Below are 7,720 nucleotides of genomic sequence, written 5' to 3' on the forward strand. Positions count from 1 at the left end.
TTTAATTTATTCAGGACTAAAATACTACTCAGTGTTATTTTCCATTTGATTACTTTATTCAGTTTCTGTATATGAATCACGTGATTAATAATGATGACGAAATTCAGGCCCTGTGTTTAATTTTTCTCATTTGGTTACATTCTGTTATGGAAAATTAATTTTCTATTGATTGTAGGCCTATATTTTGAGTTGTATTCACATCCATTTTCCTGTAAAGATATCGAGATATATATCGAATATCGAGATATAGCAAAATATATCGAGATATATTTTTTGCTCCATATCGCCCAGCCCTAACATGGCCCAAAATAACAAAACACCCATGTGCATCACAAGACAGGACAGGCATGTGACAGTATGTGTAGTTGTCCTTCATGGTCAATATTTTCACATATTAAGTCACATGTGCTGATATAGCCACCAGCCAACAAACTTTGTCCTTACATGACATTCACTTTTATGATCTTTCTCCCCCCTCCAAATTCAACTTCAAATTCAACCAAAGTAACGTAGAAAGTCACTGTTGATGTAAACACTTTTTTATTTGTATTATCTTTCTAATTGTCCATGGAATACAACTGTGATTATACATAAAAGTTGTAATTAATTCCTCATGGTTAGAGTAATATTTCAATATCACCTCTTCATAATTTTGCTGTTGTTGATCCTCTCTTGGTTTAAGTTGTTCTTATATTATCATAAACCCTTTAACTGATTGTTTTGTCACGTAATTTTTACTTTATACTATATTTTCTTTTAGTGAAGTGACGATAAAATAAAAATTGAATAAAAATAAATGTGTGTGTTTGAATGAAAATATTGTTTTCAGCACAGTTTTCAGTCAGGACTACTTTGGGTAAACCAAAATATTGAAGCAATTGAACATATTAAAATTATTTAATATTTATTTATTACATAATGTAATTGGTTAACACACATAACTGTTAGTGGTTTATTACATAATTAGTCCTTAGTCATGTTAAGCAATGTGAACAGTGCAAAATATTGGTACCATGCCTCGGACTATCACTAGACAAGCTACCTGGAAAAGATGCCCAATGGTTGTGCTCACTGTAGTTAAACAGTGGAACCTAGCGCCACTTTTAAAATTGTAATGTCTTACATTAAGAATACTTGATAAACTGGCTAAACTTTGTGTCATTAAATAATATCTGCAGAAACTTCTGCTTTATTGTCCTTGTTGCAATGTAGATTACCACTGTATACAGTTAAAGACCCAAGGACCAGATATGATTAATTAAAACCAGGAGTTAGTCAGTCAATTTAAGACAAGAGTCAGAATTATAATAAATTAATGAAAGATTTACTAAAGATAGTTTGTAGTTTCATCATGCAAAAGTTAGCTTCAAGACTCACAAGGAGGCGTGCGACCTCTGACATATATAGCAATGGTAAGTCGCTTTGGATAAAAGCGTCAGCTAAATGAATAAATGTAATGTAAATGTTCACCAAGGTCTAAGCTAAATCAACTGATATGACAAGAAATGAAGTCTATGAACTGAAGTCTTCATAACCTCTGTCAAGATATGAAGTCCTTCTAAACCTCTGTCACTTCTTCTTGTGTCACTCCATCTATGTCTGACTCCGGTTTGACAATAAAAGGCTAAACGTTTTTGAAATTTTCAGTGCATGTTTGTTTGAGGTAAAAGGACAGAAACTCAGGAGGCTCCGCCCCCTGTGCTGGGAGCAGCAGCTCATTTGCATTTCAAGTTTTTCTTTCCTTCAGTGATTTTGCTTGTTAACAGCAGGTGTTCATCACTAATGCTCAATCATCACTTAATTAGTCACTTAAATAATTGCTTAACTTCTTGACTGCAATGTATATCTTCTTTTAGTTTTTAAAATTAAATTAAGGTAATCGGTGTCCTCAAATGTAATGAGTTAGCTTAACATAAAGGATTTGACTTTGTGTGTGATATTGTGAGCTAGTAGTAACTACAAGCACTTAAAAGTTCATTTAAAGTTTGTAATTTCGCTGTTTTTACTCAACATAGATATTTAAAGATATTTAAATGCAGAAGTTTAATTGTGTATTAAGAAATATCCTTGTTTTAGTGGACTTGATTAAAATAAGTTCAGAGTACTCATAACTATTGTTTTTATAAACTTAATTGAATTGAGGTAATCGGTCTCAACTGAAATGAGTTAGCTTAACGTGTTGGGTTTTACAGTGCACCTCTCAGATATTCAATACAGACATTAGAGAATACATGAAATAACATTTTCGATAATCACACTGGTAATTTCTATAAAGTACAATCTCATAAGCCTAGAGAAGTCATTCAACTCATTTGATATTTAGAAGGAAAATATTTATTAATACCTTGATTAAATTTGTCATTAAATATACATTGAAGCAGCAATGGATTCCAGATTTAAATCATTACAATAAGATTGTTGCTTATTTATAACGTTAAAAATATGATTAGGCTAAAATCTTTACAGTTTTTAATCAATGAACGAAATCTGTTGTACCAGGAACAGCAGTTCTAATACCTACTTCAAAATTAATTGAGTAGAGTGATCACTAGGAACATACTATAACCTTTAGAACATGAAAAAACACTTAAGGTGAATTACAGTAATTATTTCATAAAAAAATGTGTATGTACTGTACTTACAGTAAGGCAGGTATTGGCAATATTTAACCTTTAGTAAGTTAGTCTGATCACTAGGAACATTCTCCAACCTTTGAAACACGAAAAGAATGCTTTAGGGGAAATACAGTAATTTTTTTTAATAAACATTTGATAATTGTACGTACAGTATGCGAGTTATTGTGGAAATTTCACCTGTAGTAAGTCACACTGGTCATTAGGAAAGCACTACAGCCTTTGGAATATATATAAAAAAACACTATAGGTGAATTAGAGTTTATTACATAAACATATGTAATAATATGTTTATTACATAAACATATTTGACTATTGTACGTACAGTAGGGGAGGTATTGTAAAAATTTCACCTGTAGTAAGTCACAGTGGTCATTAGGAAAGCACTACACCCTTTGGAACATGAAAAAATACTTTAGGTGAATTACAGTATTTTTTTCATAAACATATTTGACTATTGTACGTACAGTAAGGGAGGTATTGTCAAAATTTCACCTGTAGTAAGTCACAGTGGTCATTAGGAAAGCACTACGCCCTTTGGAACATGAAAAAATACTTTAGGTGAATTACAGTATTTTTTTCATAAACATATTTGACTATTGTACGTACAGTAAGGGAGGTATTGTTAAAATTTCACCTGTAGTAAGTCAGTCTGATGATTAGGAAAGCACTACACCCTTTGGAACACGAAAAAATACTTTAGGTGAATTACATGTAGTTGTCTGTTTGCACACAATGAAAAAAAAAAAAAACTTTTTAGACGGTCCCTATCTTGTTTACCATACGACATTGGACATTCAGTGGACATTCGCAAGTAAGTATGCCATTAAAACATACTTGCCCATTTTGATTTCGATTGTGGAAAATGTTGTAGTTGACCATCTTTGTTGTCAAGATCATGTAGCTGCTTCTAATTTGCAAAAATGTGCTTTATTGCACTTATTATTGAGAACGTTCTTAAGCAAAAAAGGCTAAATGTGTGAATATAAGACCAACTTTACCTGAGTCATTAAAAATACTACATATGGATGAGTTCATACGGATGAAAGCCTGTTGTGTTTGGTCTCTTGATTTGTGATAGTGGCAGCTATTGTGAAACTTACCTTCTTCATGTACTGAGTGTGGATGGCATCAAGATCTTGTCCTGAAGAATCACAGGCCCAAACGCTAGGGATTATACCTCATCTGGTGACAAGAGCATAGCCATAACTTTAAAAACTCTAATGATATCTTTACCCCTGATATTGCATTGGGGATATAAATTCAAACATTTTAAAGGCTAAGAGTATGAGCCACGAGTAAGCTGGCCAGATATCTGTGAAAAATAACTTACGTGCCTAAAGTTGTCGACCCCCTGACCAACATTCAGCATTTATAAGTAAAAATAATTTCAGTATTTATCAATAAAACATACATACGAATAAATAAATACCTTTGAGTTGGACAGTATGGTGTCTGTCTCATTGGCCAACATAATTCAAGACAGACCTAGAGAAATAAAATAAAACATACCAATGACCATGATATTATCATAATAGTTAAATGAATTATTATAACTATGACCATTATATTTGTCACTTATTATTAGCTGATTATCTAGCCTACAGGCTTCTCAAGGACAATTTCACTGAAAAAACCTGGGGTTAATGATTTCTAAAATGTGAGACTTCTTTCAAAAGCATAAATCTTACAGACCACAAACTTTTGAACAGTAGAGCACTGTATGTTTGAGGTTTTGCTTACTAATCATATGGTTCATAGCCGTGGAGATTGTCTTGGACAGGGGGTGCAGCAGGCCATCAACATGATGATCTAGGAACAGAACATGCAATTAGTCACAGAGCCAACAATGTTAAATAGGATTTACAATAGAACATAGGGTTTATTACAAGGAACCAAGCTAGGCAGAGGTGAAATGCAGAAAAGAGAAAGAATAATATATATATATATATATATATATATATATATATATATATATATATATATATATAATCTTAAGATAATAGATATTGTGAAATAAATGCATATGAAATTATTATGATGATGATTAAACAATAATTCACCCTTTATTGTAGTTTTTTTTTCTGTCGCTCCTGAAATCACATTTTTTTAATCAATATTTGTAAGTGACGTCACTGATTAACAGCACAGTGCATTCTATTAGGCTAAATAAATTAGCTTACTTCCAATCACCAATTAACAAATTACAAGCAAAACAAAATTATCAAAAACTGTTATCTACACAAAGATGTGGTTAAAACCCCAAACTTTCATAAACAAGAGCTCCAGTCTGTAGAGCTAGCCTTAAAGGCACACTGCGGAACTTTTTGGCCACTAGTGGCGCTCGACCTGTAACTTTCACGTCTAGCGTCCCTAGAGGCCACAAGCTCCGCAGCACTGTCGCAAAAGTCAACCGGTCCGCCTATAGACAGTGGGTCAGCTTCCCGTGTCTTTAGATCAGTGGTTCTCAATCTTGGTCCTAGGGAGCCACTGCTCTGCACATTTTATATGTCTCCTTTATCTGACACACCCACTTCAGTTAATAAAGCTCTTTCCTAACGAGCTGATGATCTGAATCAGGTGTGTTAAATGAGGGAGACATACAAACTGTGCAGAGCAGTGGCTCCCTAGGACCAGGATTGAGAACCACTGCTTTAGATTATGTGTGCTTGCAGTGTTTGAGGCGGGCAGCCTGGCCGCGGTCGATTCCCTTATAGCAGTCTGCTGAGAGAGAGCGAGCGGGGCGAGCCCCGTGGGGCTTATGGTGTGTTCACACCGAACGCGAATAGAGCGTCAAATACGCGTCTATCGCGTCTAGTTAGACGCTTGAACATTCGCTCGAGTTCAAATATTTCAACTTGCGCGGAAGACATTCGCGGCAAACGCGTCGCCCAATTCGCGTCATTCGCAACGCCTGGCGCGAATGATGCGTCTATTCGCGTCTTTGCATTGACTTTGTATGTAATCTACTCGCGGAAATAATTAAATTCGCGTTCGGTGTGAACACACCATTAGTGCTAACATGTCTGTGAGTGAATGTGGGCGCGGGACGGCGGGCACATTTACTGCACTAAAAACACCGTCGGCCTGAGCTGACTGTAAGCTATGTGTGTTGGTTTCGTTTTACAGAAACCGTGGGACATGTTGTCTGTAGTGTTTGTGGGCACTGAGTCGTGGGAACGTTCACTACATTTAATGTAGCAGCTACATTTGACATGAGTCGATTTTATTTGTTCGAGCCCTGCACTGTGGCGGGCTGTGTTTGTGTGTAGAAATGAACAATGGGCTGTGGGCATTTTATTACACTCATAACACCATCGGCTGTGGCCGGAATACCAGACAATACTACACTGCTTATATGATTTATCTGTGTCACCTTGGAAACGGCATTTGTGTGCAGGCAAGCGTTAGCATCGGTCGGGCACCCATCCTCCTCCTGTAGCTCCATAGACGTGTAACGTTAGCTCACGCCAGCGAGCGAACGCTGGACCAATGGTGATCCTCGTCCTGGCTTTTCATTTGTCACTATGCCCTTTTCTTTTTTTTAGTGTCCTCTGACAAAACCTTTGCCTTCTTCCTTGTAGCTGTTGGTTCGGCCATGACAAAAACATACAGACGGCAATCAAACGCGAGTTGAGCACTCACGTCAGAATCTGAGGAAGTTGTGGGTGGTGGGGGAAGTGACGTATGCCGTAAAGCGGTCGAATTTTGTAGTTCTTTTTGTGCTCGGGTTCCTACCCGAACCCCGAAGTTACATAGTGCTAGTAAAAGCGATACAGACACCTTCAGGCTACGGCAGACGTGTCATTCAACCTATTGTAAGTCGATGTACCATCTCAATGGGTTTTGGTAATATATTATAAAGGTTGAAAAGTTCCACAGTGTGCCTTTAACTTACCTCTTCTGGAAACGGTTGAGATGCTAACGGACTTTTTCGAAGACACAAAACCATTTCTATAAAGTAAATATTCAACAGAAGCGTATCAGTTACACTTAAGAAAGGTGTCAGGAACGTTTGTATGTATTATTTGTGTGATTTTTTTTTTACTAAACTTACCTAAAAGCAGTGAAAACAACAGCAAGAAACGCTAGTTTTGCTGTTTGTCAGTTGATGACGTTTCCTCGTTTCCATCTGCTCTAGACTCGCGCGCGCTCCAGTCTTTAATGCGACTCGAATGTTTACGCGCACGCGCATTAAAACACTTCAAAGGCACGCAGCATATAAATAAACATCTAGAATTAAAACATATAACATAATTTAAAATATCATTAATATTAAATCATGAATTTAAAACTCATTGTGTATAGTTCTATGACCCATTAACGTGCAAAATGCCACCCCTGCAGCAGGTGATAGTGGGACAAAGTGGCACTTAGTTTAAGAATTTAACACAACCTTTTTTTATTTGTAAACGTGCTTGCAATATTTTTTATACCATCACTTTGCTTTTGATTTTATTTGTATTATATATATATATATATATATATATATATATATATATATAATATTGCATTCATAGTGTAACTTAAGTGTCAAACTACTTTTCAGACATACATAAAGAAAATCACATTGTAACAATTTAAAATGTTATTTGTTTTTAAAAGTGGAAAGTATTAAGGAGACACACAAGTTTTGGGTGTAGGTGTGCCACAGTGCAGATGTTTTGGTGTAGTGCTGCTGTGTTTCTGTCTAACTGTCAGTTGTTCTCCCCTAACTGCAGTCTTCAATGACACAATCAGTTTTATGTTTGTGGAATTTGTGAATGGAACTTAATGTAAAATAAACCTGTATCAGATTATGTGTATCATGTGTTTGGTGTCTTAAGATATTGTACAGTTTATCTAGTTTTGCGATTACATATGACATTAAATTGGTCATTGTATAGAGACATTGTTTCACTTGTAATTTGTGAACAAGTCTATTCACAACTGAAACACTTATTAAAAATAAAAAAGCTGACTATACTTGGTCAGACAACTATGGTGAATGTGTTTGTTCAAACGATATTTTAATCTGAATCGAGTCCGGGCATGCTACAGATTTATGCTATAATTTATTTTAATACTTAATTTATTATAATTTAATG

At 35.4% G+C, this 7,720-nt stretch overlaps 1 long non-coding RNA gene across 1 annotated transcript; it reads right to left on the minus strand.

The window, feature by feature from the left end:
* Positions 1-3,739: 3,739 nt before the first annotated feature.
* LOC130077963 (uncharacterized) lies at positions 3,740-4,447 on the minus strand. Its single transcript, XR_008805860.1, has 3 exons — positions 4,377-4,447; positions 4,066-4,121; positions 3,740-3,818 (listed from the first exon to the last, which is right to left on the minus strand). It is a non-coding gene; the product is annotated as an uncharacterized LOC130077963 (long non-coding RNA).
* Between the last annotated feature and the right edge of the window lie 3,273 nt (positions 4,448-7,720).

The sequence above is a fragment of the Rhinichthys klamathensis genome, unplaced genomic scaffold (genome assembly GCF_029890125.1).
Source record: "Rhinichthys klamathensis goyatoka isolate OS25496 unplaced genomic scaffold, OSU_Roscu_1.1 h1tg000790l_1, whole genome shotgun sequence".
Classification (NCBI taxonomy): domain Eukaryota; kingdom Metazoa; phylum Chordata; class Actinopteri; order Cypriniformes; family Leuciscidae; genus Rhinichthys; species Rhinichthys klamathensis.